This window comes from Mesoplodon bidens, assembly GCF_964165515.1.
Source record: "Mesoplodon bidens genome assembly, chromosome: 5".
In the NCBI taxonomy this organism is placed as follows: Eukaryota; Metazoa; Chordata; class Mammalia; order Artiodactyla; family Ziphiidae; genus Mesoplodon; species Mesoplodon bidens.
The window spans coordinates 54,078,289-54,106,161 of NC_138161.1; the positions used below are offsets into that span (position 1 = coordinate 54,078,289).

At 34.7% G+C, this 27,873-nt stretch overlaps 1 long non-coding RNA gene across 1 annotated transcript in view; it reads right to left on the reverse strand.

The window, feature by feature from the left end:
• Positions 1-7,744, reverse strand: part of LOC308618018 — a 96,754-nt gene extending 89,010 nt beyond the window's left edge. The window contains exon 1 of the long non-coding RNA XR_014015950.1: positions 7,595-7,744. This is a non-coding gene — a long non-coding RNA (uncharacterized lncRNA). The remainder of the gene's footprint in view (positions 1-7,594) is intronic.
• Between the last annotated feature and the right edge of the window lie 20,129 nt (positions 7,745-27,873).

Sequence of the window (27,873 nt, forward strand, 5' to 3'; positions counted from 1 at the left end):
CATAAAATGTCTAAAACAAACAAACAGACAATCAAAACTCCACACAAAGAGAAAGAAATGGTAATGGAACTTAGAGATTGACAAGCAGCAAAACATTCATCTGTTCCCAAGGAAGAACATTTGATTTGTTGCTGCATTTGCTTGAAATCCATCTCAGACACTAAGGCTGAAAGAAAAATTCAATAAAGAACCAGAACAATTTAATGAAGTTCATATATTTGAAATTATGTCAGGGGCTTTTCACATTGCACTGTTCATACCTTTTAGTGTATACTGTCAGCAAGTCCGTATGGGAATGTTGGCGGCTAGAGGAGTACATAAAAATTCGGATAAAAAATTATCTGAAAATGGAGCTGGAAGAACCAGGCTCCCTGACTTCAGAATATACTGCAAAGCCACAGTAATTAAGACAATATGGTACTGGCCCAAAAACAGAAATACAGATCAATGGAACAGGATGGAAAGCCCAGAGATAAACCCACGCACCTATGGTCACCTTATCTTTGATAAAGGAGGCAAGAATACACAATGGAGAAAAGACAGCCTCTTCAATAAGTGGTGCTTGTAAAACTGGACAGCTACATGTAAAAGAATGAACTTAGAACACTTTCTAATACCATACACAAAAATAAACTCAAAATAGATTAAAGACCTAAATGTAAGAATAGACACTATAAAACTCTTAGATGAAAACATAGGAAGAACACTCTTTGACACAAATCACAGCAAGATCCTTTTTGACTCACTTCCTAGAGTAATGAAAATTAAAACAAAAATAAACAAACGGGACCTAATGAAACTTAAAAGTTTTTGCACAGCAAAGGAAACCGTAAACAAGACAAAAAGACAACCCTCAGAATGGGAGAAAATATTTGCAAACGAAGCAACTGACAAAGGATTAATCTCCAAAATTTACAAGCAGCTCATGCAGCTCAATATCAAAAAAACAAACAACTCAATCAAAAAATGGGTGGAAGACCTAAATAGACATTTCTCCAGTGAAGACAAACAGGTGGCCAACAAACACATGAAAAGATGCTCAACATCACTAATTATTAGAGAAAAGCAAATCAAAACTACAATGAGGTATCACCTCACACTGGTCAGAATGGCCATCATCAAAAAATCTACAAACAATAAATGCTGGAGAGAGTGTAGAGAAAAGGGAACTCTCATACACGTTTGGCGATATAAATTGATACAGCCACTACGGAAAACAGTATGGAGGTTCCTTAAGAAACTAAAAATAGAACTACCATATGACCCAACAATCCCATTACTAGGCACATACCCAGGGAAAACTATAATTCGAAAGAACACACACACGCCAATGTTCATAGCAGCACTATTTACAATAGCCAGGACATGGAAGCAACCTAAATGTCAACTAACAGAGGAGTGGATAAAAAAGATGTGGTATATATATACAATGGAATATTACTCAACCATAAAAAGGAATGAAATGGGGTCATTTGTAGAAATGTAGATGGACCTAGAGAGTGTCATACATAGTGAAGTAAGTCAGAAAGGAAAAAGCAACTATCATATAATAATGCATATATGTGGCATCTAGAAAAATGGTATAGATGATCTTATGTGCAAAGCAAAAATAGAGACACAGACATAGAGAACAAACTTGTGGATACCAAGGAGGAAAGGGGTGGGGTGGGAGGAATTGGGAGACTGGGATTGACACATATACATTATTGATACTATGTATAAAATAGACAACTGATGGGAACATACTGAATACCACAGGGAACTGTACCTAATGCACTGTGGTAACCTAAATGGGAGGGCAGTCCAAAAGGGAGGGGTATCTGTATGTGTATGGCTGGTTCATTTGTTTGTGTAGTAGAGGCTAACACAACATTGTAAAGCAACCATACTCCAATAAAAATTAATAAAATATTATGAGGATATTTTTTGACCGTAAGGAATTTCCATCATCCAAAGTATATGTACAAAGACTACCTTTTCACATGTTCTTGAAGGACCTATGACTGCATGAGGTGAAATAAAGTTAAGAATAATTTTTTATTGTAAGTATCTTTTTTCTATGGTACAAATGAACTTACCTGCAAAATAGAAATAGTGTCACAGGTGTAGAAAACAATCTATGGTTACTGGGGGGGAAAGGAGCGTGGGATAAATTGGGAGATTTGGATTGACATATACACACTACTATATATAAAATAGATAACTAATAAGGACCTACTGTATAGCACAGGGAACTCTACTCAATGCTCTGTAATGACCTATATGGGAAAAGAATCTAAAAAAGAGTTGATATATGTGTATGTGTAACTCATTCACTTTGCTGTACAGCAGAAAGTAACACAACATCGTAAATCAACTATATTGCAATAAAAAAAATTTTAAAGTATCTTTTTACTTATTACTTACAAAATTGTTAAAGTCATGTTGTTATATACTTATAATTTTTACACTTATTGAGTGACTTGCCTAGGAGGGAATATTCCTAAAAATAGAATTTTGAAGTATAAAGAAATGCATTAAACTTTTGGTTCCATCATATCCTCTAGAGTTATACAAGATTACAGTGTGATAGTTGCATGTGAAAATGTCCATTCTCCCACACATTATTGCATTAGCATTTTCCAGTATAATAATTTTAAATGAGTTTTAAAGTAATATTTCTTTGATTTCTCTTGAGGTAACATAATTTATAATTTATCTAATGGTATTCATTTGAATTGCCTATTGATGACCTTTCCCATTTTTCTACTGGAGTGCTTGCATGTTTTGTTTTGTTTTTATAAAATGAAGATTTATATTAAATTTCTCTCACCTCTATGATTTTCTAAATCTGATGGTACAAAGCTACAGTTACTGCAAAGAAACATTATATAAATGTTTTTTATTATTGTCTAAGAACATTCTATGTATCAAGAAATATAATCTTTTGGTATATATTGCATCATTTTCCTATTTGTCTATTTTATGTTTGTTTGTTTATATACTTTAATTTGGTGTGAAGATGTTTTAAACACATGGTCAATTCTAACACTTTCTCATTAAAGATTCAGTCATTAATCTTACAAATGAGTGGGAAGCAGCCACATAGCACAGGGAGATCAGCTCGGTGCTTTGTGACTGCCTGGAGGGGTGGGATAGGGAGGGTGGGAGGGAGTGAGACGCAAGAGGGAAGGGATATGGGAACAGATGTATATGTATAACTGATTTACTTTGTTATAAAGCAGAAACTAAAAAATAATAATAATCATATATTAATCTAATATATTGGTTATATGAAAATGTTTTAATTAATAATTGTTATATATATTTCCCATATTTTTCCATCTTAGCCACAAAAATATTAAAGATATTAAATGACTTTTAGGAAAGTAAGTTTACTTTAAAAAAAAAATCTTACAAATGAAAAAAGTTATCCCTACCTCTTAGGTTATATAGATATCCACTCATAATTTCTTCATATTTCATGAGTTAATTTCTTCATTGAAAATTATAGTTTTTATAAAATTCACTTTTATTTCAATTATATATTTGTGTGTATAAACTGTATATATATTTACAGTTCCCCAAATAGTTGTCCATTTTTCTCTCCATCATCTAAATGATATAATATTTTCTATTTGACCTATTATATTTTATGTTCTCTTTTCTCTCTTCTTGTTCATCTTTTAGATTGATCACATATTACTAATATTAAAAATTCCATTTTTTAAACGTTCTATTAAGTTGTTAAGTATGCATTCTTTTCCTGGGTTCCCTAAATATTACAACAAGCATCCTTGACTTATTACAATCGAATTACTTCTTATAAATAATTACTTCTTTAATAATGCTAATATTTGTTTTTAAAGAAATATGCAACAGGTTGCCTTTGAATAAATTAGATAACTTTTGAGCATCCAGCCTGCTGAATGTCTGTTTTGGTTTGTTTAGTTTTGTTTTATATTTTTTTAAAATCGTGTATTCCATAAATTATAGATCAGATTAAAAGATTTTTTCTCCACAAAGAAAATAATTACCTATTAAAATCTGGAAATGCAGAAAACTATTTGTCCACAGTTAGTGAGAATAGTGGATGCTGAAAACCATATGGTGAATAATAGATAAAATAACTGGTTTCTTAAAAATTGAGACAGATCATATATGGAAGATGTGGGTGAAAAAGATTGAGCACAGTAATTGTTTCTATTCTAGAGAAAATGAGAGTGTGGAATGTGGGCTCAGCTGACCAGTACTAAATAAGTTAATGACCAGTTTCCAAGTCATCACACGGCTGGGACTGAAACAGTAGTTTTTCAGAGGGTGTGAGTGACCAAAGGATGACAAGGTCTTACTTTTACTTACAGTTCATTGAGAGAGAAAAGAGAAATTGTATCTCAAAGGGAAAAATTAAGAATTTCTTTCTCATTGTAAATCAATTTCAATTCTTCCAAATCAGGCTTCTTTTTCTATCACTGACTGAAAGAAGAATAAGAATTTATTATGGCATAACCTATCAGAGCTTCATAACACAGATTTCAGTATGTTTTAACAAGAGAGTGCAATCTGTTTGCAAGCTAAAAAAATTATTTGAGAAATGCTTTGCTTTTAGTTACTGGATGAACTTGTGATGTGGCCAGTGCTGAATTCATCTTTTTTCTGAGCCTGTTTTACATGTAAAACACTAAGCCACAGTGTTATATTTAAGGGTTGAGCATAGTTACTATACCTGAGTTTGCAATGTATTGTTAAATTAGACATTATTCCATTGGTTCTTCTTGTTGACTATAACCACATGAAAATTTGACTTAATTTTCCATATTTGCATCACAAATCTACAGTTGCAAAGTTATGCAGCAATATGTTTAATAGGTTATTTAGCCCCAAGAACACTCACATGAACATATCTTCTTTGCCCTACTCTCTACATCCCAACAAAATAAGTCTCGTACTTAGAAATCATCTTTTACTTATTTTTCTGTATACATTTCTGTACCTATTCAGCTCTTAAGCTCAGATTTCTCTTCAAAATGTTTTTTCTCCATTTTCTCACATCAGCTCTGCCTGATTTTTGAGATATCCTCTTGGCCAATTTTACACTGCTCTCTTCATACTCCAATCTCAAAATAAGTCAACATGTGCCAGATTTTCTCCTCAAAAATCACTATTAAAACATATCCTTTTTCTTCCCTTCCTTCCTGCCTTCCTCCCTTCTTCCCTTCCTCATTTTGTCAAAAGTCATTAGATGGGCAATAAACGTTGGAGCTCATATAGTAGATGGGTGTAGCATTAGTATCTTTGCTGGGTTTGGAGTTAAAACTTGCATAGGGTAAGGAGGGCATCTACACTGTGGGAAGAAAGGGCTCCCTCATTATAAAGTTGGTATGAAGCAAGAGAGATTGATCAAATAAGTAAGTATATTGACAGCAATAAGAGGTACATATATGTTAAAGGGAATGGTTACAATAATCTGTGTGGTTGTTTTAGAATTGAAATTTTTCATTGTGAATGCATGGTTAGATAATAGATAAATAAATAATGTATATTGTATATTTTAGTACTGGCCCCTGAGAGGACCTCAAAGTAGAGACCTATTATAACAAGGAGATCATCTAACATCCATATCTTAGTTTTAAATATCATTCTCCACTAATAGAAATTAGGGTTTCTTGGAGAAATGGTTGATCCCAGGCATGCCACAGGAAAGTACAAGATAAGCCTGTAAATAAGGACATACTCAAAGAATTACTGGAACATGTTGTTCCATTTATCTATTGCTGCATGACACATCACTTCAAAACTTACTGGTTTGAAATAATTTATTATTACCCTTCATGGTGGTAGAAGCTCAGTTGGGTGTTTGTTGCTTGGGATCTCTCAAATGATTGCAAACAAATGGCAGCTGGTTCTGGAATCACCTGATAGTCTGAGATTAGGTATTCAGCATAGCTTACTCAAATGACTGGTGATTGATGCTGGCTGTTGTGTAGGAGCTCAGCTGGGGCTGAATGTCTACATGTGTCTTTTCTACGTGGCCTGAGATTCTTAGCTAATTTTTTTGGATTTTGAGAGGAAGCATTCAAAGAGCAAGCATTCCAAGAGAACAAGCCAGAAGCTACAAGACTTCTTATGACTTGGCTTGGAAGTAATATGGTGTCACTTGTGCTGCATTCTGTTAAGTACCAAAGGCAAACTCAAATTCAGTGTGGAAGGGGACTCTACAGGTGTGTAAATACCAGGAGGCATGGTTTGTAGGCAGGCCACCTTTAGATTCTAGATATAACACTGTCTTCCCCCTGGCTTCAGTGACTTACATTCCTCCCACAGGCAATACACTATGCCCCAATGACCATCGCCCTGCCCCAATCAGTATCAGGCTCAGTTCTGATATCCTGGTTTAAATAGACATCCTTGGAGATGGTTGCTCAAGTGCATTTCCTAAAGTGCAGGTTTCCAGCATAACAAACACTAGGTTAGGTAAAATATGAGATGACTTTAACCGACTGACTTTATATTACAGTACCAGAATCACATATTGTAAACTGAAAGATGAAGTACTACCAGACCAGAATTCAATCAGCAATATTTAAGAAAAAGGAAATAAATGCATAGCAAAATAAAAGCTGGAGGCACATTATAGAAGAACATAGAAGATAGATCAGTGGTTGGCAAACTTTTCTGTAAAAGGCTATATAGTAAATATTTTAGGATTTACAGGCTACATACAGTCATTGTCATATAATTCTTTTTTTCTTTTCTTTTTAACCCCTAAAAATGTGAAAATCATTCTTAGCTTGTGAGCCACATAAAAAGAGGCCATATCCAGGTTTGAAATGCAGGTCATAGTTTGCCTACTCCTGTGTTAGACCAATAATTAGTAGACAGCAGAATTATGAAAGAAATACAGCAACTTTAGTTATATTAAGTGGGTTGAAAAAGCAAATATTGAGCGTTTACGAGCAAATTTCTGTGTTAAATATTTCTTAGTTGTATATGAGATCTATATTTTAAATACACAGATGCTGGAAATATATCTGGTTATTATAAAATCCTTACATCAAAATATGATTTCCAGTAATTATAAAATTAGGGTATTGCAGTTCTTCAGAAAAGTGCCCTTTCAGTTTTTTTTTCGAGAATTGAAAAGGCAAATGTAAGGGTGATCCTTTCTAATATCAAGTCTAACCATAACATTTTCTGTGATGCATTTCTCCAATGTATATAATTTGCTTTCATACTACTCCCTGTTTAGTTACTAAATATTTCACTTGAACTGCCCAGGGCTGTTCATCTACCGGGAAGTCTGCTGAGGAAGCAGATACAAATTGTGCTTGGTCATCATGCTCCTGGACTTTCTAATGAACAAACTATAAAAGTTATTCATGCAGAGACGTGTTTTCCTACTTGTTATTGAACCTGTAGTACTGAGTACTCCCTGAGTTTTAAGAACTAAACTGTTGGGAAAAAAAGGTTTTCAAGTCATTTGTAGAGATGGAAATCAATTCTAAATACAATTACTTATAGGAGGTTTCTACAGAGCTGGACTTCAGGTCTGAATAAAAATTTTCCCTCTGGGGGACAGAGACAGATGAACGATAGTGAACACAAAAGATCTTACCTGTTATTATCAAATCAAAGATTGATGTGCTTCTCCTGAGGCAGAGTTGCAGTGTAGCTAAAAGCACAGGTTCTGGAGGCTAAAGACTTGGGATCAAAACCTGTCTCTACAGCTTTGCCACTTGAGAGAAGCTGGGCAAATTATGTCGTCCATTTCCTCATCTGTAAAATAGAGAAAACAATAGTATCTTACATAGGATTCTTGAAATAATTCCATTAGTTAATACAAAAAAACTTAGAAGAGTGACTAAAATTTCACAGTTTAAGAATGAAAAAAAAATTTGTAGGCTAAAATGGTAATTGAGAGTTCCCCAGATTGCAGTCATTCATGTGCAGTTTTTATAATTTCTGTGTACTCCTATGTCCCACCTTCTTTAATTTTCCTCTTAATAATTGCTACATATATTATTATTTACCTGATATTTTTCTGTGTAAGTGAAACATGATTTAAATATTTAAATCAAATTTAAATATTTAATATTAAAATTGGGTGATTGTTTAACTATTGATTAATGTTACATTTAAATATTATTTAAATTAATATTATCATCCTAAAGAAACACCAGTATTTTTACCATAAATGAAAGGTAACAAACAAACCTAAACAAAATAACGTTATTTATTTCTAACTAGATAATGGTGACTGCCGAATGCACTGGGTTATCTCCCTGCTTTTTCACTGATTAAAAGAAAAATTATTAAATGTTAGAGTGATGTTAAAAACCAAAATTGTTTAACCAAATTGAGGCCTTCTCCTCGATAAAGTTAGAAAGAGTGAAGGAAATAGAAAAGGGAATAACTTTTTTAACTAAATAATTCATGTTCTTTTGATGCCTTTCTTTTAATGCACCACTTAAAATTATGTCCCCCACACTTTGGAAAACACTACTATGGGGGAAGCTTTAGGGAGATCCTTAGACTTTAACTGGACTTCAGTATGAGGCCAGAGTTCAGGTAATTTTTGAGCTTCAACTCATTCTAGAAAAGGGAACGGTGCAAGCAAATGCACCAAATCAGGCACGTTGACCAGTACATTGTCACTAAATCATTGGGTTTGTGAGGGGGTAAAATAGCTGGAGAACTCTGCCATTCACATTGTACGCAGGGCCTCAAACTCTAGGCTAGGCGAGGCAGACTGCAAGCAATAACCATCATAGAAGGATTCTGAGGTTGGGCTAATGTGGATAGTTTATGAGGCTCAATTCAACATAGAACATGGACTCAAGAAGGCAAAACCTGGTTGCAGGGAAACCAGTGCCTTGGCAGTTACTGTGGCAATGAAAAGGAACCTATGTATCTTTGCCATAAGAGCCAAAGGTTGAATATAAAAAGTGAGCAAGAGGAGAAAATGTGTACCAAGTTTCAAGGTTGGATGACAAGGAAACTGCTGGTACCATGTCAGTATAAGAGATAGGGGCTTAAGGGGAAACGCAATGTTTAGTCTTAAAAACACTGAATTTGAGAGGATGATGTGGCATTCAAGTGATGATACTCAGTGACAGAAGTAGAGTTTACACATACAAGTTAAATCATGAACAGAGATATTAGCCTAGGAAGCACTCTCAAGGACATACAGTGTAGAAAAGAAGAGACAGGGAAGCACATAATACATCAGGTAGGAACACTGAACATGCTGATGATGGAGGCTGCATGACTAGCATAGTGGTGGAGGGAAGGAGATGTCAGAATCCAGTTCAGTGTCTTGGTACCAAAATGGAAAAGAGAATTTCAAAAGATTGGATTCCCTAGTGCTCAGTGCTAGATAGAGATCAAGCAGATTAAGAAAATTCAAACACTGGATTTGACAAATAGGAGGTCATTTAGTAACCTTAGAAGACACAGTGATAGAGGCACATAAAGATTAAAGGTAGGTGATCAATCAGAGAAAAGGGAAGCAGAAAGTATAAACTATCAAAAATGACTAATTACTTTTGTATCAAAGTTCTAGCTGCCAAACTAAAGTTTAAATTCCTTATAGGCAGATATCAAAAATAATAATTACATATTTCCCCACAAATCTTACATGATGCCTTAAAAATGAGAAGTACTCAACATCTCACCATTGATTTATCCATTCATCTAATTTATATTCAATAAGTGCTTACTGTTTGCCTCTCGCTCTGTCAGGTGTTGGAACTACAACAGTTTTGTAGGACACAGATCTGCCCCCTCCCCAGGGTCTCCCAGACTAGTAGTGGAGAGAGCATAGTAACCAATTAATTATAAAGTGTGAGAGCTCCCAACAGGGTTATAAAATCTCTAAGGAAAATGAACTCAACCCTGTATCTTGAAAGGTAAGTGAAGATTTCCTAGTTGTGGTCTAAACATTCGTTACTAAAGTGATTAGAAAAGCCAGTAGTTGTTCAGATCCCTGTTAATAAGACTTGGAAGACACATATGGTTGGTAGGATTAAGCTCAAACTACTTTGACCTGGAAGCCAGGCCTCCACAGTCAAACTCTAACATATTCTTGCAATTTCCCATCCCAGTGCTCCTGTCCTTCTGTCTCTGACACCAATTTTATTGTTCCTTGCTTCCATGATTAATTTAACTCACCTTTCTTCCTAGTTAAGTCCCACCTAATTTCCCCATACATCCAGTGAAAATTTCCCCACAAAATCTTTTTGGTCTACTCCAACTCTAAATGACCTCTCTCTCCTCCAAACTCCTAAACTGCAATGAGCTATACAATTTGGTGATGGGAATAACAAGATCATGAATTCCTTTGTAGCCATAAAACAGTGGCTAACTTTTATTGAGTGGGAATTTCTTAATACCCACTTTTGTTTCCCAGGCCCAAACCTCCTGGAATTCTGTTCACTCTCTTCTACCCTCCATTTTATATCTTGTATCCACAAAACACTGTTCAATTTGTGTACGAGCTTTTTTTTTTTTAAGTTTGCCCTCTATCAAACCAGCCTAAGAACTCTATTTTATCCCCAAATAACTTAAGATTTTATTTTAAACCAGTGTTTAAGACAAACTCTAGCTACAGTTGCTAAAATTTTACAAACTATATAATTTTATAATTATGTACAAGTAATAAGTCATATAATAAATTATCACATATATATGTATTAACTTGTTCTTAGAACTGGTCAAATAATAGCACAAAAGCAAATGTCACCCTCACAACAAAAGGCAGCCTAGATTTTGAGCCTCCATATACAAACCATTTATTACAATTATAGTGCTCACTCCTCTCCAACTCATTACTCTCTACCAGATGAAAGAAAGATTTCTCAAGGACCTTTGTCTCTATCTAACAACCCATCTCCCAAACAAAAAACACAATTCAGTAATGTAGCTTGGAAACTTTCTAAACACAGGAGGACACTTTTCCTCTCAAATCAGCGCTGGGATGAGTCGGTCTCTACATTCTATTTAACTACTGAGCCTTGTTTAGGGTTTTTCTAGGAGCAGGTAGTTTTCTTTCAGAACAATGTGCTACAGAGCTGACACAAGTAGGTTTATACAAGGGGATAAATCTTGACAAAACAGTAAACAGCAGTTCAATTAACCTGCTTCGGGGAACCTAATGTAATTTAAGAAATACAATCACTTCAGCTAAGGTTATAAGGTTTGAAACTAAGTTTATTGTCTGAAGGTAAATGCATCAGTGCTAGATGTTCCTTTGGCAACTAAACTTGGAACAAAACTAAACCAACAAAATGATGAGTAATAATTGACAATAGAAGAGTCTAATAGTTGTCTAGATTCCCAAAATTAAATAGTAATAATACTCAGAAAATCTAAATCAATAAAAATGTTTTCAACCTTGTTTTTTGATTTTAAAATATTAAAGAGTAAGGAACGAGGAGTAAGAGTTAGGATAAAAGTCACTAAGTGTCAGGTTTAGGAAAGACAAGTTTGACTGGGTATATGTAAACTTGATTATGTGACTACAGAAATGTTTAATTTTCCCTATGAGTAAAAAGAACTGTTTCCAAAGGGATAACCTGAAAAGGGATAGGGCATTCTACAAAATAAACTATTACTCTCTTTGCAAGTGGACGTTACCATTCCAGGCTGCTAGCGGCTGTTTTAACCTTGCAGTGTTTCAAACAAACCAATCCTGTAGAGTAACTTTCTGTATGCAGGACCATGAAAGAGCAAGGGAAGACCTACTGATGCACCTCACCAGTTCAATCAGACTGGGTACCCCTTGAGATTTACTAGGCAAGAGCTATTCCTGGCCATCATCAAAAAGTCTACAAACAATAAATGCTGGAGAGTGTGGAGGAAAGGGAACCCTCTTGCACTGTTGGTGGTACTGTAAATTGATAGAACCACTATGGAGAACAGTATGGAGGTTCCTTAAAAAACTAAAAATAGAGCTACCATATGATCCTGCAATCCCACTACTAGGCATATATCCAGAGAAAACGTAATTCGAAAAGATACACTCACCCCAATGTTCACCGCAGCACTATTTACAATAGCCAAGATATGGAAGCGACCTAAATGTCCATCAACAGATGAATGGATAAAGAAGATGTAGTATATATATACAATGAGATATTACTCAGTCATAAAAAAGGATGAAATAATGCCATTTGCAGCAACATGCATGGACCTAGAGATTATCATACGAAGTGAAGTAAGTCAGACAGAGAAAGACAAATATCATATGCTATCACTTATATGTGGAATCTAAAAAAAAAAAAAAAAGATACAAATGAACTTATTTACAAAACAGAAACAGACTCACAGACTTCTAAAACAAACTTATGGTTGCCAAAGGGGAAATGTGGCGGGGAGGGATAGATTAGGAGTTTGGTATTAAAATATACATGCTACTATATATAAAATAGATAATCAACAAGGACCTACTGTATAGCACAGGGAACTCTACTCAGTATTCTGTAATAATCTATATAGGAAAAGAATCTGAAAAAGAATGGATACATGTATATGTACAACTGAATCACTTTGCTGTACACCCGAAACTAACACAACATTGTAAATCAACCATATTCCAATATAAAATAAAAAATAAATTAAAAAATAAAATGAAGATAAATAAAAAATTTTAAAAGAGCTATTCTGACCACCATCACCGAGAGGTAGACACCCCACCCTGCCAACTGCATTTTTTTCTAAAGTACTAGGTTCCCATTTAATAATTTATTTCTTTGTAATAATAACGAACTGAAGAGCACTGTAGCATACAAATATCTTTCTTGCCCATCATTTCATTTGTTACTCATAACAACACTCTAAGTTCGTTCTCACATCATTTACAAATAAGGAAAATTTAGTGACTTGCCTAGGGTCACATAGCTAGTAAGTGGGATCTGAACTCTGGATTCTCAATTCTACATTATTCTTGTTTTTTATCACTGTGTTTTACACAACTGCACATATTTCCACTGGAATGGCTTCGAAAAGTAATTTTTTTTTCTGTAGTTTCTGAAAACAGCCAGAGAGTATTTTCTCCTCATCTAAGGTTTAGTAATATCAAATCAAAATTTTAACTCTGAGATTTATGATGACACATCATTCATATTTCCTTGTGAATGAATAATATCAATTCACTGAAATTCAGCAAATGCAAACTGAAATAAATGCAATATACTATTTTCACTTTCTTGATTGGCAATTTGTAAGTTTGATAATAACAAGACTTTATGGAGAGAGTAAGTATTTGGATGCATTGTTTGTGGTAGTATAAATTATAATATTTTTGTAGAGCAATTTAGCAACAGCCATCAAAATGTAAAATGGATATTTCATTTGACTCAGCATTTTCACTCTAATGATTTACTTTATGTGTGTATAATGGTAAAAGTTTACATACATACATACTATACATACATATATACATATATATACACACACATAAATATACACCTGTATATACATACACACAAATATATTTATTTTTACATTGCTTTATTAGCCATAACTTTGGGAATAAGGGGGAAATGGCCATCATTTGAAGAATGGTTAAATGAATGATGATATATGCATATACTGATGTATCTCCAAAATAAAGAAAAGGAAAAAGCACAATAAAAATATGCACAAATTTAATAAAATCCCATTTACTATAAAAATTATGTAGGTATTTGCATTTTTTTCTTAAAAGTTATGAAGGAAACTGAGAATAATGCTTACACTTGGGGAGAGGGATCAGGGTAGTGTGGGGGAGATGCTTACTTCTCATATGGTATCCCTTTTGTATAGTGATGAATGGTAATTATGTGCATTTATTACTCCCTAGCTAGTGTCATTTACTTGCAACAATCCTTTTCATAATGAATCTTTAAGTTTGCCTCAGATTCCATCTACTATTGAGCAGTAATAAGACAGTCCACACCATGTTAAATTGTATCTTGAATATTTGCATTTTTCAAGATTTATGGACTATGCCATCTGATGGGACTAATAAATTCACTCTTTTGACTGGGAAACTCATCTTTGCATTTAACAATCCTAAGCACAAAATGGTTACAAACAGCAGCTGAGTGTAAAATAGCTATCTGAGTCATTCAAAATATACTTTCAAATATACCTTCAAACAAACACCATAAATATGATTGCCTCCAATAATACTCCCATGACACCCAGCAATGTTCAATCTAGACATGATGCAAGATACGATAATTGCTAGAACTACATCTCCACTTGTTTTTTGTCTTTGCCTTCACGCCTTGCACAGGAAATTGTTACACAGATTCTCCCCCATGAAACCCTGAAAAAGAACATCACCAGAACTGAGGGGGAAAAAAGTGCATAGAAAGGTCAGTAGTTCAAACTATAATCACTATTTTGGAGACACTTCCTTGCTACCCAACAGAAAACCAAGTTCCAATATGAAGTAAAGCTCTTGGAAACAAATTTGGGGAAGGAGTGAGGCAGATTTGCACACACAGCTGAGGGAGCGCTTGGAACCATAGATCTGCCTGAATTTGTTTCCCTTTGTACATATTTATTCATCATAACACACTTGCTAAAAAGAATCAGTTGTACCGATATACTGAGAAAATGAATTCAGGGATGATAATAAGGGAGAAAATCTGAGAAATCAATTTCTTTCTTATTTCTGCTTCTGGAGAAAATAAAGAAATTAAAACCAATTTACATGCAGAAAGAAGATATTTGTGATAATCAAGATCTGGATGGATTTCAAAGGGTTATATGATTGAGATATATAGAGAAATCAATGCTTTTTATAGAAACTTATTATTTAAATAAAACTAGCCATCTTTATCTATTTATTGGGCTTTTAATTGAAAGAAATAAAAATGAGATAGGAATGCACCAAGTGTAGATGTTGGACCTTAGATGATACTCCTGGGGAGGCAGTTATAGCACATTCACTGCCATGCTAAATTTCCTCTGTGTTATGCTAGAATATTAAAGGAAGAGAAAAAAATAAATGGTTTTAAAAAAAGAGAACATTCCGAGTAATTTTAATTGACTGTATTGATTTGGTTTTTTGTTTGTTTTTTAAAAGCACATTCTCTGCATTCAAAGACCTTATTCGGTTTTTTTAAATTAATTTATTTTTACTGTGTTGGGTCTTCGTTTCTGTGCGAGGGCTTTCTCTAGTTGTTGCAAGCGGGGGCTACTCTTCATCGCGGTGCACAGGCCTCTCACTATCGTGGCCTCTCTTGTTGCGGAGCACAGGCTCCAGACGCACAGGCTCAGTAGTTGTGGCTCACGGGCCTAGTTGCTCCGCGGCATGTGGGATCCTCCCAGACCAGGGCTCGAACCCATGTCCCCTGCATTAGCAGGCAGATTCTCAACCACTGCGCCACCAGGGAAGCCCTATTGATTTGTTTTTAAATCAACAGCTTAATAAGTGGTCAGAATAGAAGCTATCTGGATCAACTGCCAATCTTCAATGATGTTAAACATCTGAAAGACTAGTCAAATAAAATCTAATGCATACCACAGAGTAAAAGGGCAGCTGTTCTATCATTTGTACTTTTTCAAACCAGCAAAACAATGTTAAGGTTTCACAGTCCTAGTAATTCAATCAAAGTATCAGCCTTCAGGCTTAGATAAAAGCTCACATTCTCTTAAATGCTTTCCTAATGTCTACAGACAGAACACTGTTCTCCACTTCTGACACACACAGAAATGTATTTGTGCTTTTTTCCATATATATATATATTTATATGTACATATACATATGTAAAATCATATATGTTTGCCTAGCTCAATCCTTATCTCATAAGATTCTTGTGTTGGATACTGTCTGTTAACCTCTGTACACCTTCCATCCCTTCTGTGTCCTGCGATGTATGTTGTCACCTCCATGGACCATGCTACCCAGGCTCCCTTTACCTCTTGTTTCCAGTTAGCTTTCTCCAGGCTTTGGCAGGACACAAGAAGGTGGCAAGATGGAGAGTTAGGTGTACTTCTTTCCCTGACTCCCTCCTTACTTGTCCATAGTCCTGGGAATGGTTTCATTCTCTAACATCACATCCCTTGTTAGATGGATCCTATTCCATAGCTTCAGCTCTTATCCCTCTTGTCCTTAGGGTAGGTAGTATCTTCCCACTGCTGCTAGTCCCTGGGTCTTCATCAGTGCTGCTTAGGTCTCTTAACCCTGTGTCTAAGTGTTTGCTAAATAGTTCCTTCATCTAATGTTCTCAACTCTTCTGAGCGTGAGTACTTTTCCTACTTCAATCTTACCATATCCTCCCAAAGAGTAGAACTTAGGTGTTCATTAACTTTATGTTCTCAGTGTTTAATACAATGCCTAGAAGAGAGTGGGCACTCATTAGATGTTTTTGGAATGCACGAATGAGTAAATGAAAACGGTATTAGATTAGCTACTGTGTAAAAGCAAAAAGTATAAATGATGGTCTTTATTGCAATGAGGTTTACATGTAAGGAAAAAACAATAGACAGGTGTACAAATTCAAATAACTTTTCAAGGCTACATGTGGTAAATAATGAATCACAGGCTTCCATGTTCAGACCCCAGAAAGGGTGCAATTCTTTACTATTAGTAGAGAGAAGCTACCTAAAACTGGTTAAAAAGAAATTAACATTCAGCCATATGACAAATTCCCCATAAGGTAAACCAAGTAAGATGAAACAACAACAACCCAATATTTCTCTGCCTCATGGGTATGCTGGCAGCTTTGATTATTTAATATTTATAAAGCACTTTGAAGATGAAAAGTGCTAAACATTATCTAACAGTCATGGAAATGCAAATGTGTCAGGTCTTAAGAAATTTAACAGAAATTAGAGAGTGACAAACTGCTCATGAACAAAAAATGCTCAACTAAGCCTTTGCATTTAAAGAGGCCAGATGGGGGAGAAAAGACTTTTTCCCTAGCGCAGAGAATCAAGCTAATGTATACCCCACCCCCGCTCCCACCAACACACGCACTGCTGAAATGCTTAATTTAAAGCCTGAAAGATGATGTACTTTGTAACAGCATGTAAATCAATGTTTTATTAAAGCCAATGAATTACTACCCAGAAAAATGCAAATCACAATAAAACACATCATGAGCAGATTCAACCCTGAGCTGTTCTCAGTGGAGCAATTATCAAGCCTTGCTTTGGCGAGTCAGGGTATAATTTAACTAGGGGTGCGTTTTACCTCTTGCTTGCTTGCGGAAATTGCAGAATCTCCCAACCGTTTTGCTTCAACTCCGGAAGTACAAATAGACAAAGTTTTCCCCACTGCCATTTTTTAAAGTTGCATTTTTAAAATGCTTATGCTTTTCCATCCATTGATTTTAATTACACTTAGCCTAAGAGGCTTGCCTGGACAGATAACCTTTTTACACAAAAGAGAGGAACTTACACACCGTAGCATTTCTCTCCAGCTTATCTATCAGTTAAAAGGCTTGGGTTTAATATCTTTAAGCTTGTCTGTTTGCAGGCCGATTTTATTTATTCAGAATTTATATATAAACTAGACATCCGATCAAAGAACCAGAACTATGGCCTTAATTCCAGCGTGATTTTTCAGCTGTTAGGTCAGGACATGCGCTGAGGTTTACTGCAGTTGTATTGTTGTTGAAAGGAGCAGGCATCTGGGTGATAAATCCTTTTTAAAGAATACTGAAATGGTGATAAATAATATCCACTGAAATTGAACTCAAGCATAAAGAAAAAAGGGTTAAAAAAGAAAAAAAAATGGAACAAATGCATTGCAAAATGAGTTCTAAGAAACACTGTGTGAAAAAATATACTAAAATAGAATAGTAAATCCATTCTTAAACTGCCTTGAAAGTGCAAGTTTTCAGTTAGGAAAGAAAGCAGAGAGGAAGAAGCAGAAGCTATTATTGCCATTATAATCCAAAATCTTATTTTATATTTGGGACTTGTGAAACGATTTCATTTTAAAGGAGGCCTTAAAAAGCTTCACTGCTGTGCATTTTGTTAAATAAATATGGCAGAATAAATAAACCACAGACAATAATGTATTGTGCAAGCTCTAAAGAGTTAGATAGGTCTTTAAGGCTCAGTGCATTTTAATATATTAAGTAATCAGATGTCTGTGACAAAATAAACTGGAATGGCTACAATTTCATATTGCTGATACCTTGAACACTTAGTAACTAAGTGAATTTCCAGTGGATATATTTTGTGCTATTTATGAATAACAGAATACATATGATAATCAACTTTCCATTTCTTAAGCATTGGGCTTTGAAGATCAAATGAGACACTTGTATATGAAAGTGACTTAAAAATTAACAAATGCAACAACATAGGTCTTATTAGCTATGTCAAATGATGTAAGACCTTTGAAAAGAGAATAAAATATTGATCTATCCACATTGGATTTACAAGCCAGTGATATTCATCATCATCATTATCCCTATTTTTTTCACGAACTAATCAAAGACAGTTTTTCAATCCATCTGTTCACATTAAACAACTTATAAACAAAGACCCCATTTAAGAAAATTTAGCCTAAGAAGGAGAAGGGAACATTTCTTGCTGGGCATCCCTGATTTATGTCTGTTTTATTCAGTCGGAACTTTTGGGGAGTAGGTAGCTAATAAAGATATTTTATCTTATGCAAATACATATTTCTTTAGAATATTCATCCATTTAATAAGTGAGTAATTCCCCCAAAGTGGCTATCTCCCATGTAATGTCCCCCTAACCTAAGAACTACAGTGGTTCTTAATGTTCTTACAGAATTATGGAGAAAGATAAAATCCTGGTGTCCTAAGTTGTTACTGAAGTGCATTTTTTTGTATAAATGGCATTAGGAATTGTGGCTACATGTATTTAAAATACTTCCATTGACTGCATGTATTAAATATATATATGATTGTTATCTTTTTGAGGTTAATATTGAGGAAATTATTATAAGCATACCTTGTTTTATTGTTTTTTGCCTTATTAAGCTTTGCAGATACTGTGTTTTTTACAAATTGAAGGTTTGAGGCAACCCTGGATTTAAAAAGTCTATTGATGCCATATTTCCAACAGTATTTGTTCACTTTCTGTCTCTGTATCACATTTTGGTAATTCTGGCAATAATTCAAACTTTTTTATTATTATTATATTTGTTATGGTGATCTGTGATCAGTGATTTTTTTTTTTTTTTCTTTTTTTTTGCGGTACGCGGGCCTCTCACTGTTGTGGCCTCTCCCGTTGCGGAGCACAGGCTCCGGACGCGCAGGCTCAGCGGCCATGGCTCACGGGCCCAGCTGCTCCGCAGCATGTGGGATCTTCCCAGACCGGGGCACGAACCCGCGTCCCCTGCATCGGCAGGTGGACTCTCAACCACTGCGCCACCAGGGAAGCCCTGTGATCAGTGATTTTTGATGTTGCTACTACAACTCACTGAAAGCTCAGGAGATGATTAGCATTTTTTAGCAATAAAGTATTTTCTAATTAAGGTATGTACTTTGGTTTTTTTTAGCTATAATGATACTGCACACTTAATAAACTACAGCATAGTGTAAACATAATGTTTATATGCACTGGGGAACCAAAAAATTCACTTGATTTATTGCAACACTTGCTTTATTGTGGTGGTCTGGAACGGAACCTTCAATATCTCTGAGGGATGCCTGTGTTTAAAATATTTGTTTATATAAAAATTGTTTTCTAATCTGAAAAGCAACTCTTTACAAATTAACTTTTTTGTATGTTTAGCCCATTTATAAATTGAGAAATATCTATTCAGTAAAATCTATTATAAAGATGTTTTGAGCACCATAATTCTGGTTATTCTTGGGTCAGACCATAATTTAAGGAGCTGGGGTAGGAGCATAAACAAAGCTTCATGCTCACTAATACCTGTTTCCAACTACAACGTCTTCTCCATTGACCTTATGGCACTTCTTTCTTTAGTTAGTGCTCAGATCCTGCAGAGGCTGCATGCCATAGTCAATACTGTCTGTATTCCTCAAATGCAAATTAACATCTGTTCTCCTCACTGAAATATGATCAGGCAATAAGTCGTAGTTACATCTATTCCTCCAACATCAACTTATAACAGTCTTTTCCTTAGTTTTGCCTATATGTTCAAAAATAAAATTTAAAACAGTGTAAAATTAATATTGTTTTAACAAATTAAAAGAAGAAACCAGATGAAAAATCTGATTATGATATTCTTTACATTAGATTACATTGTATGTTTTTACAAAAGCAAGAAAGACCTACATACAAATTTTATCACTGTAACTAAAATGCATCATAAAAGAATAAGAAGGTCATGCTTACTGACTCTAAAAATATTTTAACTGTTATTTAAAATTTTTTCCTTCTCATTCCTTTAACATGATTTAATAAAGTTGCTCTAATATTTAATGTTTGATTGTTGATGACCAATGTTTCCTTACCTACAGCCTTATGCTGAAGTTAGCTATATAGATGGATAGATGACAGATAGATAGATAGATAGATAGAGGTTGATAGCATCTCTACAAATGCGTATATATATGTGATTGTTCTCTCACATACATTAGAATAAAATCATCTACTTCTAGTAAGAATGAAAGTTGTAAAATAATAAAAATAGACAATTAATTTCACTATGAAATATTGCTATTAAAAATCAGAAATGCCACATAATAATTTCTACTTTGGCCAAGATACAGTAACCCTTCCACCTGAAACAATAAAAATACACAGATGTTTATGAAACAATAGTTTTCAAGATATTGGACATCAGGCCTCATGAAACAGCATTCCCTGAGAGATGACCAACAAATGGGTTCAGCTCTACCACTGTCCCTCCTTACTGCACCTAGAGAGTTTCCAGGTTGCAACACAGGGGAGGGAAACTGAGGCAGGGCCCAGCATATAGCATGAGTTGAGGAGTCAGAGCTGAAAGTCTCAGGTGACTGAGGGAGCCTGGGTTCTCATGAGAGAGTACTGAAAAGGAGAGAACCGTACAGGAAGAACTCTGGAGACAGGCAGAAGGACCCCCTTGAGTGCTCAGCAGAGATATTATTAGTGCTTGTCGGTGATTAAACTACCTGAGGGTCAAGAAAGAATAACCCAAAAGGTTTTGAGGGAGCCATACCCAGCACTGACAGTGAGCTGGAAATAATACCCATTCCCACAAGCCAGACTAGAAAACTCCTTAATTCATTGGCACTGGGCACAAATCAGACTTCCACTACACATGACTTTGGTCTTTCCTACCAAATCTTAACGGCATGACCAAAAAGGATTAAAGTCTTTACAAGTTACTTAAAGTCCAGAAAAAACTGAAGCATACATAGAAATACAGAAATATTCAGAACCCAAAAAGATGAAATTCACAATAATTGGCATCCAATTAAAAGTTACCAGGCATGCAAAGAAGCAAGAAAATGTAACCCATAATAAGGAGAAAAATCAAACAATTGAAGTGAGCCAGAACCAATAGAGATGCTAAAATTAAAAACAAGCACATTGAGACAGTGATTCACTCTAAATTTCACATGTTGAAAAGTAGACACAAGTAAGATACAAAAAAGGACCAAAATCAAAAATTGAGAGATTAAAACTATGTCTGAATCAGAAAATACAATGAGTAGAATTATTGGAAGATTAGACATCATAGAAGAAAAGAAGGTGAAATAGAAGACATAGCAACTATCCAAAATGAAATACAAAGAGAAAAAAAGAATTGAAAGAAATGAACTGTGGGATAACTGCAATAGTCTAACATATGTGCAATTGGAGTCCATGAGGAGGAAAGAGAGAAGGTGATCTGAGAAAGTATTTAAAGAAGAATAGCTAAATATTTTCCAAATTTGAGGAAAACTACATATCCACAGACACAAGCAGCTCAATAAACTCCAAAAAAAGAAACATCAAGATAATTACACTGTAGCGCATCATAGTCAATTTCTCAAAACAAATCACAGAAAATCTTAAAAGCAATTAGAGAAAAAGAAACATTATGTACAGAGGAAAAACGTAAGTATAATTGTACATTTCTCATCAGAAACAATACAAACAAGAAGACAATGGAATAACATTTTTAAAGCATGTAAAGCAAAACCTAGATTGAATAAAAATATTTTTCATACTTGAAGAAGAACTAAAGACTTTTTCATACATAAAAAATGGGAAGTATTTATCACAAGCAGATGACACCTAAAAGAAATGTTAAAGGAAGTCCTCAAGCTCAAGGAAAATTATAATAGACAAAAATTCGAATCTACATAAAGGAATTAAGAGTACTGAAAATAATTAAATGAGTAAATATAATGAAGTTTTCCTCATTATTTAAATTGGTTTAAAAGATAACTGTTAAAAACAAAGAGACAACATATTGTAGAGTTATAACATATGTAAAAATGAAATGGAACAAAGCACTGGAACAGAGTCTAGGAGACATACAAGTATACTGTAGTAAGGCTCTTATTCCACATGATAAGTGGTAAAAGACCAATTGAAGTAAACTGATAAGTTAAAGATGTATACTATAAATGCTAAAGCAACCACTAAAATAGTGAAACCAAAAGTTAAGCTAATAAACCTACAAAAAAGAAAAAAGTCATGAAAAATACTGAACTAATCAATAAGAAGGCAGAAGAAGAGAATAATGGGACAAATAAGAGATGAAACAAACAGAAAACAAAAGAAAGATGATAGATGAACAACCATGTCAATAACCACATTAAAGATAAATGGTCTAAACACCTCAAATAAATGTGCCAACTGCTGTGTCCAAGTTCTTTAGCAGATTACCTCATTTAATTCTCAAAAAAAAAAACCTATGAGGAGATTGATGCTCTAATCTCATTTTATAGATGTTCAGTGAAATTATATAATTTTCTTTGCTTTCAGTTAGAGGTAACCAGCAACTCCAGACCCTAAAAATCAGAATAACCCTCCTTCCTCTGGGAGATAACACTTTGCAAATGTTAAACACTATAACAGTTTCGATGATCCTGTCGTAATTTTTATCATATCCACAGTACATAGTTCTTCACACTGATAAATACACACCCTATGGGAAACAAAAAACCTTATTGGTTTATTTATTTGTGATAATTTTAAAATTATGTTGCCAAATCTCTAACTCTAAATTTGCTGTTTACACAGTCCATTATTTTCTAGAATCAATCTTCCCACACTGAATGAATTTCTCAAATAATTGTGGCCTTACTGATCAGTATCATCACAGACAATAAACTCAAAATAATCCTCCACCTAATCTAGTAAGAACAATTAGTGTCCATATTTTCTCACCACATTCTGCTCATGCATTAATGCATTTATTTATCTTCTTTGACTTGAAAACTGAAGATAAGCTAGCAAGTGGAATTTAGTTAAAAATCATGTGGGTGGGCTTCCCTGGTGGCACAGTGGTTAAGAATCTGCCTGCCAATTCAGGGGACACGGGTTCGAGCCCTGGTCTGGGAAGATCCCACATGCTGCAGAGCAATGAAGCCCGTGAGCCACAACTACTGAGCCTGTGCTCTAGAGCCCACGAGCCACAACTACTGAAGCCTGCGCACCTAGAGCCTGTGCTCTGCAACAAGAGAAGCCACTACAATGAGAAGCCCACGAACCACAACAAAGAGTATCCCCTGCTCACCGCAACTAGAGAAAGCCTGCATGCAGCAATGAAGACCCGATGCAGCCAAAAATAAAATTAAAAATTTATATATATATAAAAAATCAATAGACTATTGAATACAAATTCAGAATTGTTATTTAAAAAATCATGTAGGTTAGGTAAGGGGTAATAAGCAAATCCTTAAGTGAAGATACAAGGTATGAGGTCAAAGACATCAGGCAGAATGTAGTCAAATGTCTTGATACTAGAACAGACTCTGCAAAACATCATCTTTTAAAGTAGGAAACTGATATTACATTGAGACTTTTTACATGGTGAGCAGTGTGCTGAACATTGCACATTCACTGCCTCCTCATATTATTACAACGTAAGATACTTCTGAAATATTAATTGATAGGATTTCTATTCTCCATAGTGCCTTCTATTTTCTGGCCACTTTCTCACTGAGTCAGTCATTTCATGTTCCCTACTCATGAAAAGTATGACATGAGGGATCATAGAAATAAATACACAAGGATTACTGGATTTTAAACATCTAACTCTCAAGAGAATGTGAGAAACTCATACTATATAAATAAGTAAAATTGATGAATAAGAGAGAATTTATCCATCCAGGGACTATAAAAGAGGGAAAGAGATAGGAAGAGATGTTAAGGTATAAAGAGAGAAATGGAGATTGACCAAGATGAGGATAAGGGGTCCAGATACAGAAGAAGCTTGTGGAAAGGAAATGAGTCACGATTCAAGAACCTCTAACTTCTGCTCCAAGGCACACCACCTATTGCCAGTGACAAGGAGCTCTGTAGGAGCAGAATTCATGTTCAAAACTGTCCAGACTCCATCTGTGTGAGTACATATACCACTGGCACCTAGGAAATACATTAATCGTCCTTTTTAGTGGCTTCCACTGAGGATTTCTCTTTGATTGCACCAACATGGTACTAGCTGACTGTCCAGAAGAGCTGATGCCCTTAGGTTTTTCTATACTTTGCCCCAAAGATCCCAGCCTAATTTACCTACCACTTTTCACCAGCAAAGTATACTTCTGCATCTACATTACTCCCTTTCATGGAGAATTGGATTCTGGACTTCTAGAGGATGACTGAAAACAAGGAAGGGAAAAACTCTTACTTTTGTTCTTGTATTTAACTTAATGAATCAGTTTCATTTGTCTCTTGATCCAAGTTAGAGGTAAAACACATCATGTTATAGTTAAAACAGCCCCACTGGGTAGTGGTGGTAATTATTATAAGATAAAGAAAAAATCTAGGGTTCAGAGGGTTAAATTACGAATGAGTAATTTAACTCAAACATTAAATTACGAACAAATTCTGTTCTGAGAGCGCTTGTAAGTTCAATTTGTTCGTAAGTCCAACAAGGTTAGCCTAGGTACCCAACTAACACAATCGGCTATATAGTACTGTACTGTAATAGGCTTATAATACTTTTCACATAAATAATATGTACATAAAAAACAAACACAAAAAATAAAGACAACATTTTTAATCTTACAATACAGTACCTTGAAAAGTACAGTAGTACAGTACAACAGCTGGCATGCACGTTCTCATCTTTGAAAGTTCGTAACTTGAAGGTTGGTATGTAGGGGATTTACTGCATATACCCAGGAGTGGAGTTGTTGGGTCATATGGTAGTTCTATTTTTAGTTTTTTGAGAAAGCTCCATATTGTTTTCCAGTGGCTGCATCAATTTACATTTCCACTAACAGTGTAGGAGGGTTCCCTTTTCTCCACATCCTTACCAACATTTGTTATTTGTGTTCTTTGTGATGATAGCCATTCTGACAGGTGTGAGGTGATATCTCATTGTGGTTTGCTTTGCATTTCCCTGATGATTAGCAATGTTGAGAATCTTTTCTGTTGGCCATCTGCATGTCCTTTTTGGAAAAATGTCTAGTCAGGTTTTCTGCCCATTTTTAAAACTGGGTTGTTTGTTTGTTTTGATGTTGATTGTATGAGTTGTTTATATATGTTTTATATTCACCTCTTATCGGTCATAACATTTACAAATATTTTCTCCCATTCAGTAGGTTGTCTTTTCATTTTGTTGATGGTTTCCCATTGCTATGCAAGAGCTTTTAAGTTTAATTCGGTCCCATTTGTTCATTTGCTTTTATTTCCTTTGCTTTAGGAGATGGAACCAAAAAAATATTGCTACAACTTATGTCAGAGTGTTCTGCCTGTGTTTTCCTCTAGGAGTTTTATGGCTTCCCATCTTACATGAAGGTCTTTAATCCATTTTGAGTTTATTTTTGTATATGGTGTTAGAGAATGTTCTAACTTCATTTTTTTACATGTAGCTGTCCAGTTTTCCCAGCCCTACTTAATGAAGTAGTCTTTTCTCCATTGTATATTCTTGCCTTCTTTGTCATAGATTAATTGACCATAAGTGCATAGGTTTATTTCTGGGATTTCTGTTCCATTGATATATGTGTCTGTTTTTATGCTGGTACCATACTGCTTTGATAACTTTAGCTTTGTAATATAGTCTGAAGTCACAGAGCATGTTCCTCCAGCTCTATTCTTCTTTCTCAAGATTGTTTTGGCTAATCAGGGTCTTTCGTGTTTCCATACAAATTTTGAAATTATTTGATCTAGTTCTGTGAAAAATATCATTGGTATTTTGATAGGGATTGCATTGAATGTGTAGATTGCCTTGGGTAGCATAGTCATTTTAACAATAATTAATTCTTCCCATCCAAGAACATGGTATATCTTTCCATCTGTTTGTGTCGTCTTCAATTTCTTTCATCAGCGTCTTCACTGATGAAACATCAGTGAACACCAGTTTTCTGAGTACAGGTTTTTACCTCCTTATGTAAGTTTATTCCTAGGTATTTTATTCTTTTGGGTGCAGTAGTAAATGGGACTGTTTCCTTAATTTCTCTTTCTGATAGTTCGTTGTTAGTGTATATCTTTTCTGGTATGTTCTGGTCTTTTTCATTGATGGTTGTTCTGCAAATAGTTACGAGTTTTGGTGTTCTCATGAGAGGAGGTAACTTAGGGTTTCTACTATGCCACCTTGGATGATCTCCTTATCATCTTTTTTTCCCAACTATAAAGCTATGCATGTTTATTGTAATATATAAAATGATAAAAAATACATTTTGAAAATACAGAAAATTACAAGAAGGGAAAAAAAATCACCCATAATTTTACCATCTCCATAAGCAGTATTGCCATTCAGTGCATATATTCCTAGTTATTTTTCTAGATTCACTTATTTTGTTGACTTTTATATTGTTAGATGCTCTCCTACTATAACTTGGGTACTTCAGAGATGTTAAAACATGGGTCTGTGTATTTTGAAGCTGAGCACTAAGTCTGTTGAATATGTTCAGCCTTGTTTATAAAGTATGAACTGATGATTCTGTGGGGCAACAGTCATTAGTGAGGCTCACTCTGGGGATAACTGGACAGCAAATTCAGAACATGCAAGCATTTTTCTTTATTTTATTTTAATTTGGTTCTTATTAGCATCTCTCTGCTTACAAATGGCTTTATTAGAAAACAGTTTGAAATAAATAAATTTTAAATTCATTCTTTTTTATTTGTGCAAATTACACAAATTATTTCCTGTTGTCATCTTATTTAAATAGAAAAGGCCAAATCCTATTTCTTTTTTCTTGGATACAAGTGAGTAAGCCTCATTTAATGACACACCCCTGAGAAATGAGTTGCAATAAATAACAGCTCAGGGGAACTAAAAAGCCCCAAGTAGAATTCAGAAAACAACTCTGTTGTCTTGTGCTAAACAACAAAGTTTGCATGTTGTGAAAACACCAGAACTGGTGTTTATGTTCATGGCTCTCAGTCCTTAATTCATTTGATCAATTTATTGTGTATTATGAAACATTAAAAATAATTTATGTTTATATATCTGACAAATTGTGATAGAGACCATTGGTTCTCACCAAACATGGAGATATTTCCTATATTTTCCTTGCCCCAAGGCTTCTAGGTGTGGTCATGTGGTAAATTCTTGCAATGGAACATCAAATGGAGGGATGTAGGGCTGGGTCACTTCCACTAAAATGGTTAAGAATGAATGTTTCTCCTTCCACCCTTCTCTGTCTCTCTCCATAATTAGAAATAAAAAAAAACACATGGGTCTTGGAGTTCTAAGAGGAAGCAACCCAAGTCCCTGATTCACCACTTGAAGGAGAGTTGTGTTGCATAAAGTAGGATAAACATGAGTAAGAAATAAATCTTATTTTTGACAAACCACTGAATTAGAGGGGTTTATTTCTTATTGCAGCATGGTCTAGTTGTACATTTAGCCTTATTGTT